Genomic DNA, 15,216 nt, shown 5'->3' with positions numbered 1-15,216 from the left:
CCAAAATAGTTAATCTGGTTGCCACAATACCACTGAATGCTGATAACACTTTTTGTGTGTGTGTGTGTGATGGAATCTTACTCCCTGCACCTCCCAGGTTCAAGCTATTCTCCTGCCCGGGCCCCTCAAGTATCTGGGATTACAGGTGCAGACCACTACACCCAGATAATTTTTGTATTTTTAGTAGAGATGGAGTTTCACCACGTTTGCCAGGCTGGTCTCGAACTCCTGACCTCAAGTGATCCATCCGCCTTAGCCTCCCAAAGTGCTGGGATTACAGGCGAGAGCCACTGCGCCCTGCCCTGATAAGACTTCTTAAAAACATGCACCCTACATGGTATCATGGACCGAAGAGAGAAGGTGACTCTCACCTGAGAGTACCTATTTATTTGTGCAGCCCACCTGTGACATCATAGTGCTCACTGTTTGACCTTAAATCCAGGCAGTAATAACATGATGTCTAAAATCCCTTCTTTGAAATCATGTGTTTAAAAAGAAATTGTTCTGAATAGTGTCCCCATTCATTATTCCGCTCCCTGAGACCAGGACAATTTGGGTGAAGAAAGTTAGGAGGTAAATCTGGAGCAGGAACACTGCCGAAACGAAGACCTTGAGGAGGCAACAGGGAAAACAAATAGCTAAAGAGCTCTTGATACTAAGAGGGAAATGGGAGGGGACAAGTCAGGGCTCTGTTCGATTGGTCCCACTAATAGTTAGAGTGGCTTCAGTTAAGACAGTAGTGTCTGCCCTTTCCAACACATTCTCGGGAACTCCAGATTTTCCTGCAATTGGTCCAGTTCCGTTTCCTTACCTAATGGTTATCATGACCCTGTAGCTTTCCCCAAGAGTTATCACTTCCTTGAACATACTGGAATGAATACATCTCATAACATCCCTGTGACTGCTTCACTTCCCTACTTGTCTCCTATAACCTTATCTAGACCAAAACATACAAACAACAGAAAAAAACAGAGGCCTGTTTTTGTTATAGGTCTTCCAAAAATACGCTGCAACTTTTGAGATTCATTGGTAGGTAATTGGTGACAAACATGTTGTTAATATTTTCACATATATATTTAAGTACTTACAAAAGATCATCAAGATATGCAACTTTTTAAATTGTTCTGAGACAAAATGGACAAGGCAACTAACATTCTGGCATCATTTCCTGCCTGATGGTTAGTACCAGTTTCAGTAAAATGCTGGTGATAAAAATGTTCTTCCATGACTCTGTGGGGCCATTTTGGTGCGATTTAGAAAGGCTTGGTTGTAAGGATTTAGGAAACTGTCTGTTGTTCATTTTAAATTGCCATGGCATTTCATTGTCACCTCAAAGGATTCTGCACCCAGCTGAATCCACTATTTTGCATTTCAAAAGGATGTCAGGCTGTGTTTAAGAAACTACTTTATTATCTAGACCTTCAGCCACTGTCTTTAGGTGAAACTGATATTTCCCACCTTCCACCCCAACACAGACACAGACACACACACACACACACACACGCACACACAATCTTCAATTGGCCCTAACAAAAAAAGTAAAACCTCAATAACACCAGTAAGCCAGATTCTCTACTTTAATTAGTTTTCTAAAGATAAATGGGTCAAGGCCAGATTGGCTTTCAGCCTCCGCTGCAGCTGAATAAATTATGTCCCATTCACCCCAGCAAACAAATGGCTACTGCTTCATCCACTTCGGGTTGTGAATGGCCTGGTCTTGCCTGAACCTACTTTATCTATTTGCTGCAAAACCCCACGGAGACACACCAGTTTCATTTTGAATGAACCCTTGGTAATAACAGAAGCAAAATGCAGTGAGCTTTCAAAGCAGGGAGATAATAAAAAAACATTAAAATCAAACCACCCAACTCATTCTGTCTCAGTTTCTGCTCTTCTCTGGGCAACATCAGCAGCATGTGGTAGGAGGGAGAGCCGCCTGTCACAGGCTCCTTTCCATTTAGGAGGCTGTGGTTGATGAGGCCCAGGTGGGGAATATCATAAGACACACATATAAAAAAATGATGGCTTATCTCCACGATATTCTTCTTCTTCCATGGGCTGGAAGGATGCACAAATCTAATTCAGTGGTATGCACTGTTGGAAACCTGGATGGAACTCCTGCCCTTGTGTGGATTTTTCAGCTCACACCCAATGGACAGTGAATTATTTTTATACCCCGGGGAACCTATTCTTTTGGGTATGTGGAGGAATTCATGAAAATAGGAGGAGCATAGACCTGTCTTTCAGTCCAGGCGAAGTTGTGTTTAATTGCACCGAGTTGTATACCTTGGGGAGAAGGAAGAGTACGCTCACTCCCAGGGAGATACTAAAGCCCAGTCCACATCACTGTTTTAAGACATGTTTAGAGAAATATATGGATTCTGACAATGAAATAATGTTACACCACATGTTTTGGAAGGGGAACAATTTTGCACAAGTTATAGTAAGTGTGAATGATATTAAATCATGTTGGGAGCAATTTATTAACAAAACCCTTTTCGACTCTGGATTAAACTCTTCTTTATCCTCAGAAACACTTAAGCAAGAGCTTGGGTGACCTCTGTATCATAAAAAATGAAATGTTACACTTTCAGAACCAAAATAGGACTATTACAGATTTTATATGTATTTTATAGCATGTTGATATGCTTATTTTCTGCTTCAGGCTTTAAGATTTCTTGGAGAATTCCTAGACTTCAGCTAAACCCAAATTGATGCATTCTGTAGGTATCAATTTGTCAATAAATGTATAGAATGAGTTCTTCTCTGTTGCATAGAACTTAGTAAAGCTAGCTACTATGTCCAGTCTGCATCATAGCCTGCTGTTAGTGCTGGCACCATCAAAACAAGCGACTGTTTAGAAAAGACGTTGCTTTCCAAGTCAGTTAGACACGCTGTCTTCTCCAGAGAATAGTACATAGTGTAGAGCCTCATGGAATATTAATCTTAGCATACAATAAATAGGAAGTTGATTTTGCAATCTCAGATTGGCTATGCAAAAAAAGAATATGTAGAAGGTATATTAGCAAATGAGTAATCATTGACCAAATACACAAATTAAAAACATTAAACATCTGTAGCATCCTTAATACAGGCCATGTCTAAAAGCCCATTTTCTCTTCTTAGGCCAGAACTTTCTGTCCAAATCTTGAACAAATTAAACAAAACTTTATCAGTTATGAACTAGTCAGAAGCAAAAGTCCATCTGCACTCTCATTCACAGTAACTGTCCTTTATTCTGCTATGTAATTGGTGTTTTGGTGGATTGATTATGGAAATCTGAATAGACAAACACACTAAACTGCTCAAACCATACCTTTAAAAATATTTGTTCATGAGACTTATCAGTTGACACAGATCTTTTATTAATGTATTGAGTAAAGAACCTTTTCCTTGTCATGGAAAATCTGCAACAATATTTTCTCTAAGCTGTCTGAGATATTTGCACAACTCCCAAATGTAATGTTCATGCTTATGAGAAATAGAGCTGAAGAAATGGGATATTTCATAAATACCAGTTTTGATGTATTTGCTGTATAATCAATCAGCTTCTAACAGGCTCTGGGGCCTATGGAATACATTTTAAAGCACCAGGAATTTGGCTATTCCCATAACATACTAGGACACTCTTTACTGCTAGCAATAAACTTCAGGCATAAACGTTGTAGAGAAAACCAGATGAAAAGGAACGTGTTTGAGTGAAAATTGCCTTTCCTTCATAACTGTTAAAGGTAGAAAGATATTTGCAATACACAATAATTTTATTACTAAGCTCATTCACAGTCATTATCATAAAAGGCTCTGACTTCATAGGTATTTTCTTATACCCGTAACACTGGCCAGCTATCAAAAAATAAAAAGTCACGTTGATAGTAAATGAATGAACCACCACCAGCAGCAGCTCCATTATATGGCTGGCTAACAAATAATTTGTTGGAAGTTGATTTGTGTAATATCTATAGAAGCTTTTCCAGTGCTGTATTGATCCAGATGGGCCAGGCCAGGCAAGCCCATACCTATAGACAACCCCCAGAATGACTCACAACAATGCAAGTTTATTTCTTGTATGTGCCAAGTGCTCGTTACACATTGGCTGTGAGTCAGCTACATGTGGTCATCACCCTTACTCCAGTATCCTAGGTGACAAAGCAGCCATTTTGGAGGTCCACCTGTCACAATGGCAGAGGAAATGGAGAATGTAGCAAAGGTGGCTGTCACGTCTCTATCTGGAAGGCTCGCATCATACTGATCACATCTCATTGGCCAAAGCAAGTCACATGATGAAGCCATCAGGTAGTCAGGGACATATGTTCCTATGTGCCTCACACAGAGAGAGAAAAAGGACATGCTAGTGAACGGTAGCATTGTCGACCACAAACACTATGATCAAGGCAAGATTTTTTTTTCTTTTTCTGAGACCAAGTTGCTGTGTCACCCAGGCTGGAGTGCAATGGCGGATCTCAGCTCACTGCAACCTCTGCCTCCCAGGTTTAAGCGATTCTCCTGCCTCAGCCTCCCCACGTAGCTGGGATTACAGGCGTGTGGCACCACTCCCAGCTAATTTTTTGTATTTTTAGTAGAGACGGGGTTTCGCCACGTTGACCAGGCTGGTCTCGAACTTCTGACCTCGGGTGATCCACCTGCCTCAGCCTCCCAAAGTGCTGGGATTATAGGCATAAGCCAAGGCAAGGTTTTTAAATTGATAAAAATCCGTGTTATTACACTCTCCAACCCTAAGATAAACTGCACATGAAAAGGAACAGAAAAATCAGTCATTCCTTTATTCAACCTATTTACCATGCACTAGCATGAACCATGTGTAGGTGACTAGACCATAATCGAAGAACTCACAACACTTTAGGGCAAACTTGTCCAACCCACAACCCATGGGCTGCATGTGGCCCAGGATGGCTTTGAAGACAGCCCAACACAAATTCGTAAACGTTATGAAAACATTGTAAGATTTTTTTGCAATTTGTTTTTAGTTCATCAGCCATCTTTAGTATTAGTATATCTTATGTGTGTCCCAGGAAAACAAAAAGATTGGACACCCCTGCTTTAGGGGATGACAGGCAAAAGTAACTATAAGTTAAAATCAGACCATGTTCTTGTAAAGATTGCCCTGCAAACCAACAGACTCTTCTACGGTCTTTTGAAAGAACTAACTTGTATTTAAAAAAAAAAAAAAATTAGAATCATAGGAGAAATCTAAGTCCTTGTTACAGAGGGGATATTTACATTGCCCTACAAAATCACCATCCCTGTTCAGTCATGTTGCTTTTCAGCATCGGATGCCAATGGAGCTTACCTGAACTTTGAGTTCAATCATCATCCAACCAGAGCAAGGGATCCCACCCCAAATCAGAAGACCGTGTCTCAAAGGAGGACACAGAAGTTGTTGCCTAGAAATAGCAGGAAAGTGGCAATAAATAAACAAAATGAGCAAAAATTTTTTATTACTGGCATCTAGATGTCTTTCAGATCCAGACAGTATGTATTTTAAATGAGGCTTCGATACTGCCCATTGTGAGTGCTGCTCTCGTATGACTTCATGTCATGTTTGCTTAGGCAAAGCAATTTTTCTGCTTTTCTTTCTGGGTCAAACTGGTTGGAGCAAATCAAATTGTCCTCCCTTTCTCTCTCTTTCATACATCATCATTTAAAATCACCAAGAATTCAGGTTCTGGAACCTGCCGTTGTCTTCTAGCACAGTGTCAGATGATTTCTGAATGGCATTCATTGAAGGAGAACATTTTTACAGGTTAATCGGGGAAACTGCACTGGCTGACAGCAACAGTAAATTTATCCATGGCAATGATAGTCTCAGGAATGTGTGTGTCATTGGCTTCTGCGTGGAATTATTTGCAAAACTCTAGAGCTTTGATTCCGCTGGAAGAAAAATTAGAATACAAATTCATAAATCATTTATGCATAATGAGGCAGGAAACCAATGAATTTGTAAACTTTATTCTAAGAGATTTTGACCTCAGAAAACTCCCCAAAGCAGACAGCATTCACTTCCATGAAAAACACTCATCTCTGTACTTGAAAAAGCTAAGCATTTCCTTTGCTTGCTCTTTGCAGCTCCTTGAATAGTAGAAAAAAAGGGTAAACACAAAGCATCTAGAATAGCTCTAAGAAGAAAACATAGAGGCAGCAAACTTCCCTAATTGATCTACTCACATAAAATCCAAAAACCCAGAGGCTATCTTTAGTGCAAGACATGTCCGCACAAAAATGTTTCCAGTTACTCAGGAAAATCAAATCCTCTTTATGCAAAATGTCTTCAAGGAACAGTATTTCATTAGGATTTTAATGGTCAGGGCTCCAGTGAAAGAGTCCTCATGCTCTCTTTTGTCAGGTATTTTTGACAAAATGAATAAAATTAAAAGCTCTTTACAGTATAATCATTTTTAAAAGTTTCCTTTCTCCATGATTTTGGAGGATAAGAAATAAAATTAATAGTTAGGAATTTTTTTAAGAAGCTGACTTTGAATAACTTGGACCGTAGTATGACAAGCAAAGGTATGGTGTATGTGAGTGTGAGAGTGTGTGTGTGCCTGCATGTGTGTGTGCGTTTCTTTTTTTAATTATTCTGCACTGTTTGTGCCCAATAAGGGGACAACTCAGAGATGCTACAATTAATTTACCAAATTATAGCCAAAGGATGCTATTTTTTATAAATGTCTGTGATTCAGCACTACTTTTTAAAATTCAGGAACACTCAGTTGTTGTGAACAAAATGTGAGTGCCAACTTCCAATATCTCCTAATGCCACACAGGAGATGTCACTGCTCTCTGCTTCATGGAAGAGTAGAGGGAAGAAGATAAGAGGATCCTTTCCAGAATAGGCCTCAAATTTTATGTTTTTACTGATTTTTGTTTTATCTGCTTGTTCTATCAATTACTGAAGGAGAGGTTTTCACTATGCCAGGAGACCTTTTTTTTTTTTTTTTTTTTTTTTTGCAGTAGCTCCCCTTTATCCACGGAGGCTACATTCCAAGATGCCTAGTGCATGCCTGAAACCATCGATAGTGCTAAACCCCATATATACTGTTATTTTCTAAATACACACATGCCTATAATAAAGTTTAATTTAGAAGTGAGGCACAGTGAGATATTAACAATAACAATAAAATAGGACAATTATAATAACACATTGTAATAAAAATTATTGAATGTCATCTCTCTCTCCCTCTCTCTCTCTCTAAATATTATATTCTGTTATACTCACCCTTCTTGCAATTAAGAAGAGACAGAGCAGGATGGCATGAGATTTCATCACACTACTCAGAATGATACACAGTGTAAAACTTGTGAATTGTTTGTTTCTAGAATTTTCCGTTTAACATTTTTGGACTGCAGTTGAAACCACAGAAAGCTGTGGTTTCAATTACTCATGGTCAACTGCAGTCTGAATATACTAAATGGAAAATTCTAGAAACAATTGTTTGTGGATGATGGATATATTTCTCATCTATATTTAGAGTTAAAATTTATCTTTCTTGTGAATTGAGCCTTCATCAGAATGGATAATAATTTCCTGTCTCTACTGTTTTCTTCCTTAAAGTCTATTTCTTTCCAATATTAATGTAGTTACACCAAATTTTTAAAAATATTTAACTGAAATATCTTTTTTCATTTTACTTTCAACCTTTCTGAACCTTTATATTTTAAATGTGTAACATTAAATGTGTAAACATCACATAGGTAGATTTATTTTTAAATCCAGAATAACGATCTTTTTATTTCAATTGGAACACCTAGTTCACCTAAATGTACTAGAAATATTGACATAGTTATTCATTTCTTCTATCTCATTTTGTGATTTCTATTTGTCTCATCTTTTTGGTCTTATTTTTCTTCCTTATTGTGGGTTAACTGAGGATATTTTCTTACCTCACTCCTTTTAGTGTATGGAATCTAATACTGTAGTTTTATTCTTCTAATTTTAACATGCATCCTAACTTATCAAAGTCCAAGTTTAATTAATACATCAATATCTTTTCCTTTTCTGTAACAATACAAGGACCTTAGAACACCTTGATTCTTATAATTCTCCTCCCAAATTATATGCTATTATTATGGGATAATTTAGTTCTTTCTTATATGTGTGTTTTATACAAAACGAAAGTGAAGATGTTTGTTACCGTTTTATACTGGAACTTTTAATATAGAATCAATCACATTTTACCACTTTCTTTGTTATCATTCCTTTTGCATAAAACCATCCATTGAAGTCACTTCCTTGGTCTGGAATACATATGATAGGTTTTCCTTTACTGAGAGTTTTATTTGAAAATGTCTTTTTGCCCTCATTCTTGAAAGACATTTGTGCTCAATATGGAATTCTAGGTCAACATTTATTTTCTCTGGGTGCACTGATGCTTATATTCTCATGTGTCACTGTCTCCTGGTCTCCACTGTTGCTGTTGAGAAGTTGGCTATCAGTTCTCGCTTTGTAAGTAATTTGTATTTTCTTTTAATTTGCTTTTAGGGTCTTCTTTGTTGTTATTCAAATGTGTAGGTATAGATTTCTTTTTTTATTAACTTTGCTTAGGATATATTGGGCTTCCTGAATTTCATGACTGGTTTCTTTGACTATTCTGGAAAATTCTAAGCCATTATGTCTTCAGGTATTGCTTCACCCTAATTCACTCTCTTTCTCTACTCATTCAGTAACTGACTGGACACGTGAGACTGTCTCACTCCATCCTGTATATCTCTTAACCTTCCTTTGTCTCTTGCCACATTCAGAATAATGTATTTAGCTATACTTTTCAGTTGATTTAGTCTCACAGGTTTATTAAACAGCTAAATAAATTAGTTTATTTGCCATTAAGCCTATCCACTTAGTTTTTAACTTCAGTGATTTTATTTTTCATTTCTAATACTTAATGAATTAATTTTCAGATATGCTTGATCCTGTGTTTAATAGTATCTGCCTCCTCATCACATTTCTAAATTCTACCTTTTCCATTTTAAACATGTTTATTTTATTTTATTTGTGTGTGTGTGTGTGTGTGTGTGTGTGTGTGTGTGTGTACTTTAAGTTCTGGGGTACATGTGCAGAACATACAGGTTTGTTACATAGGTATACACGTGCCGTGGTGGTTGGCTGCATCCATCACCCTGTTGTCTACATTAGGTGTTTCTCCTAATGCTATCCCCCCCCTGTCCCCCTAGCCCCAGTTATCCCTTCCCTAACTCCCCACCTTCTGGCCCTGGTGTATGATGTCCCCCTCCCTGTGTCCATGTGTTCTCATTGTTCAACTCCCACCTATGAGTGAGAACATGTGGTGTTAAACATGTTTATTTCATGCTTTGTGTCTGATACTTCTAATAGCTGAAGAGTTTCCTGGTCTCATGTGGCATTTCTACAGTTTCTTACAAGTGGCACTTTATTTCCTTATAGATGTTATGCTTTCTTTGTTCCTGTTGTTTTTTTGTGACTTTATATTCCTTGGAAATTAATCAATAGAAAGCCTGGGTGGCCTGCACTGAAGGGTATTTCCATATCATCTTATCCTAAGGATTTGCCCTTGGGAACCCTGGCTCTCCTGTCCTTGCCCCACCCTGCAAATCTAAGGCCATCAAAGCCGGAGGTCATCTGGGCCTGGGGAATGTCCTTTGGGCCAAATCCATTCTTAGTACTCTTGTTATGTTTTCTGGGTCCCCATTTTCACTTAGTTTGAGGCCTTTGAAGGTTTGCTGCTTTCTCACCAACTTGTTGACTCCTTCATGCTCCAGTTCGTGTTGCATATTAGCTGAACTTAGGAAATGTGCAGGAAAATACACGTGTAGGCATGCACAAGGTAACCCTTCACCAACTCTGAGTTAAGATTGCTTTTTAAACTTTTATTTAGATTCAGGGATACATATGCAGGTTTGTTATACAGGTAAATTGCATATCACAAAGGTTTGGTGTACAGATTATTTTGCCAACCAGATAATAAGCCTAGTAGGTAATAGGTAGTTTTTTGTTTTTTGGGTTTTTTTATCTTCACCTTCCTCCATCTCCCTCAAATAAACCCTGATGTCTTTTATTCAGGGTTTTGTGTTCATGTGTGTTTGTCATTTAGTGCCGAATTATAAGTGAGAACACATAATATGTAATTTTCTGTTCCTGTGTTAGGATAGGAACAGATATTGGCCTCAAGTTCTATCCATGTTGCTGCAAAAGACATGACCTCACTTTTTTATGGCTGTGTAATATTTCCTCGTATATATGTACCACATTTTCTTCATCCAGTCTATTACTGATGGACATTTAGGTTGATTCCATGCCTTTGCTATTATGAATTTTGCTGCGATTAACATATATGTGCATGTGTCTTTATGGGAGAATGATTCCTCTTCCTTTAGGTACATATCCAGTGATTGGATTGCAGGGTCAAATGTTAACTCTGCTTTGAATTCTTTGAGAAATTGCCAAACTGCTTTTCACAATGGCTAAACTAATTTACACTCCCACCTGCAATGTATCAGCATGCCCTTTTCTCCACAGCCTCGCCAGCATCTTTTACTTGATGGGGCATCATACCATTTCAGAACAGAGCACTGGAACAGTTATTTATTTATTTATTTATTTGAGTTCTCTGTTTCTGATAGGTATTCTAAGAAACCCTGTTTCACTGGGTCATGTGGTAGCTGGTACTATTGGTTAATATCATTCCAGGTTCAGCCCTAAACTTCCAGTTCCATAAAGGCAATAGCCCATCGCAGGAGCCCCAGACCCCTGCCCCAGGCACCACAGCATTTCGTTCCAATACCTAGGCTCTTGGTGCCGCAAACATCTCAAGAACCCATGCTGTTGGGCTTCTTTCATGAGTTATTTTAACTAAAAGATGTCACCTGTATCCACAGACACCTTCAGGGAGACAAACTCAGACACATCCTTCATTTTGTCTCCTTGCTAGCACCTAGAAAGATTCTCCTTCATAGGTAGACTACTTACCAACTGATATGGTTTGGCTGTCTCCCCACCCAAATTTAAAACTAAGAAAATAAAAAGAACGTGTACATTCTGTTTTTCCTAAAAGAAAACAAAAAGCACTTTTTAGATAGAGATACACAATTGGCCATGTCTGTGGCGACCTCAGGTGCTAGGTTTCACAAGCAGCAGGCTTGGTCACATGCTGTGGTTCTGCTGTGGGTTGCAGAACCAGAGTGGCCTAAACTCTGCAATTGACAGTTTCTCCTGCAGACCAGGAGTCTTCCCAGGCCAAAACTCTGGACCTGATGGGCTAGTGAGGTGTCTAATATACACCAGCTAGATAGACTGGCATGACACACATGTTTATTTTGTTTCATTTATTTATTCATGCATTTATTCCCTGCCTCAGACAGAGAGCAAGCACAGGTAGGGAGGGAAAAGAGCGGCCTCATAAAACCTGCCTCTGTGTGGTCCAAATGAGGATGACAGGATTGCGAAAGAAGCCAGCTCCACACACTTAGGGCTGTAACTCCCTTACCTCTCTTTTCTCATCCCTCCCAATCCCTGTGCAGAGCCCGCCCTAGCCCACCAGAGGCACAGCCCCTTTTAATTTGTGCATGGCTCAGCATAAATGCCAAACTCAAAGCTTTGCAACCATACAAGCCAAGTTCAAAATCCTGACTGTGTGATTGTGTGCTCATTACCTAATGTCATCTCATTTTCTGTAAAATATTGTTTGTAATGATGGTAGAAGCCAATGTGCATAAAGCTCCTAGCTCAGCCATTGTCTGTACTCAGCCTATATATTCTTAACACTAATGATAATAATAGCAATAACAATCATAGATTAAGCTTAGCTGTTATTCTTATTAATCACATTAATAAATACGAAGTCAAATGCCACATATTCTCACTTGTAATTGGGAGCTAAATAATGTGTGCATGTGGACATAGAGTGTGGAGTATGGCCCTGGAGGCTTGGAAGGGTAGCAGGGTGGGAGGAGTGTCAACAGTGAGAATGTAAAGGGTAGAATGCAATGTACAATATTCATAGCATAATTACACTAAAAACCCGGACTTCATCTCTATGCAATATATCCATGTAACAAGATTGCACTTGAACCCTTTAAATTTGTACAAATAAAAAAATCTCAAGAACATTCAAGTACAAAGATTTCAATTATTCAATAGGAAATAGTAGTTTTTTTAAAGATTTTTTTGATTTATTCAATGAGCCTTTAACCCAAAGCCTAGAGGTAAACACACTCTCCCCAGCCTTAGTCTTTACGGGAAGTGGCTGATATGGCTCCATGCTGCAGCGTTTACGATGAGCTAAAGCTACTAAATAAAGCTTTTCTCAGCACATTTAGGACTAGTCGCTGAGGACTAGACGATAACTGCAAGCTAATGCTGGCTCCTGGTGTTGTTGTCGAATAAAGTTAACTCTGGAGCTTCTTTCCGAGTTAACAGCCACATAGCAAGATGACAGTGAAAAGTCCCATGGTGAACATTTGGGAAGCCGGTAAGAGATTCAAGTTATATGAAGGTATTCAGGAAGGGTGCAGCTAAATGGTGGATGAAAATAACCTACAGGAATGATGGCATACAGAGAGGTGGGGACCCATGGCGTCCCCAGGGACTCATTTCTGAGAGCAGCGAACATGCCTGTGGCCTTACGTCACCACCGAGAACCACTTCTGAAAGCCTTTAAAAAAAAATTCAAGCCAGGCAAGATAGAAATACTGGTAGAGGACATGAAAACCCCAAATTAGGTGGCTGAATTGAATATGAAGGTGAACAGCATTTGAAATAGCCTTTTATAAAAATTCCCTTGAAGGTGAACACAGGGACAAGTTACCAACTGTAATTTAACTATAAAATGTTCAGCACTTCGAGAGTAGGTTTGGCTATGGGGAATGACAGCCACAAGAAGAATCTTGCAGCTATTTTTATCTTCCCTCATCTTGACCCCTCTCCTTTAAAAAAAAAAAAATAAGAGAAACAGAGGCACAAAGTTAAGATTTATGGCATAAAGATAACAGATAAGAGGCCGAGGAACCAGAACAAGACCTGAGTTTTTTAAATTTCTGTTCCAGCTTTATGTCCACTAATTGTCCCATCTCAGAAAATGCAACATAGTTCCAGATTAAATCAGAATCTGCTTGACAGCCCGTAGTAGTTCACCAAATAATAATAAGGACATGCCACGTTTGTGAAGTGCGTGAGGATAGACAACAGGTTTTCACATCCCGTATCTCATTTGTAAACCTTGAAACAACTGGAACCAGCAATTTGATGTTTCCCTTGAAGAGACTCTCAGGGCTGGCTTTCTGTTCCCAGGGGCCTAACCTTAGAATCCTCTTGGTACCTGGGATGATTCTACTGCCATCAAAGGTCAAACAGGAGGTGAATAGGCATTTTGGGGGTTTATTGCTATTTTGTCTCTTCTTTGTTTTTTGCTTTAAGATCCTCTTTTGGGGGAAAGGAAAAGGGAGGGAGGGAGAAAGGAGGAAGGGAACAAGAGAAGAAAGGAGGAAAACACGTTCCTTTCTGACACCAGGTCTATTTTTAGTGCCCAGAGCAGCTTCACAGAATTCTGTGATGAAGCCTGGAGAAGAACACAGCTCACTCATTTGCGCTCACTCCAAGGAGAGTAAAGAAGGGAACTTGGTGAAAGGCAGGGCAGAGGGCAGTCGGTCTGGGTGCCAATAAATATTGTGTGCTCCCAGAACATTAAATCAGCGATGCACCTGAGTTTGCTTTTCATTAAATCACTGTTATATTCTCAAAGACTGCTGATCACAGGCATTTGGGATTCAAGATCCTCATTTTATAAGCTCTTCCTATATACGGATAGTATAGTATCAGGTAAATTATTTTTGGTTGAACTGATGATTAGGAGTTAAAGTTATGGCTCTATTGATTTAAAACAATAAGAAGCTTTCAGCACACGTTATTTAAAAGGCTCGTGGGAATTGTAAAAAGCCCCTCCAGGATTACTGGCTTTTGGTTAAAATCCCTATTACATATTTTTGTCTCCTGGGTTCAAATAATTGCATTTTCTTGGATTGAGGTCAGCTTCTTTCCAACCCTTTTGACCCGTGTGACCCAAAGAGCTCTTTGGTTTACCATGTTTGGCTTTGAGCTGGATCACACCAAATCTAAAAGCAAGATAGTTTGTTTGGGTAAGCAGAGCAAGGCGACAGTGAGACCAGAGCCTGATCCTTAGAAGCACTGGCCGTGACCTCTTCCTTTCAAAGACACTCCCTCGTGGTGTTCACATGAGAAACCCAGTAAGATAGCATTGAGCCAGGCATGCAGATTGGCCATCACTACCAGGGACGAACAATTTCAAACGTTTCCAAACATTTGCTCTACATTCAGGGATGTTTAGAGTTGAAAGGGATGTCAACGTCCATCTCCATGCCCTCACTTCACCAATGAGAACACCAAAATCCAGAAAGATGAAATAGCCAAAATCACTCAGGCTTAGCGCTAAGACTTTTTTTTTTTTTGGTAGTGGGGGATGCTGATTAACCTCCAGTCCAATAATGTATCCAGTAATGCAGTTTTTAAAAGAATGTCATGCTGCTTGTAGTAAGCATGTATTTAATTATATTTTCTTCCACTAAGATCAGGAATTTTTGGTGTGCTTTTGCCCACACACACACATACACATTCCAAAATAAAGAATTACCCTATCTTATTTATCTTCCCTCATCTTGACTCCTCTCCTCCTAAAATAGTAGGAGAAACAGAGGCACAAAGTTAAGATTTATGGCACAAAGATAGCAGATCAGAGGCACAGAGATAAGGAACCAGAACAAAACCTAGGTTGTTTTTTTTTTTTCTAGAACAGAAATAAAATTATTTCACAAAATTATAGTCACAAAGAAAAATAAAGTAGAATCAAACTCCTTGGATTCACTGTCCACTTTCACAAACAAGATGGATCCTTTCTTCCTGATAGACTTTATTTTCTTAGGGCAGTTTTAGGTTCACAGCGAAAGTCTGCCCCCACATAAACACAGCCTCCCCTGGTCCATTTGTTACCATTACTAAACCTACGTTAACTATGCTTTTCATTCAAACTCATTTAAAATTAGTTGTTTTAAGAGAAATTCTATGGCTTACCTGTTGTCACTTTGTAGTGAAAACATAGAAAATGTGCTAGAAACCTTAGTGAGTCCTTTAGCCTTTTCTCTTTTTTTTTTTCTTTTTTTTTTTTTTTTTGTTTTTGAGACGAGTCTTGCTCTGTTGCCAGGCTAGGGTGCGGTAGC

General features: G+C 38.9%; 1 protein-coding gene across 3 annotated transcripts in view; it reads left to right on the top strand.

Annotated features, from left to right (window-relative positions):
* GPC6 (glypican 6) overlaps positions 1-15,216 on the top strand; it is a 1,167,663-nt gene that overhangs the window by 1,077,930 nt on the left and 74,517 nt on the right. The window lies entirely within an intron of this gene.

This window comes from Saimiri boliviensis, chromosome 16, assembly GCF_048565385.1.
Source record: "Saimiri boliviensis isolate mSaiBol1 chromosome 16, mSaiBol1.pri, whole genome shotgun sequence".
Taxonomy (NCBI): Eukaryota; Metazoa; Chordata; class Mammalia; order Primates; family Cebidae; genus Saimiri; species Saimiri boliviensis.
This window is presented reverse-complemented; position numbering and strand designations above follow the sequence as displayed.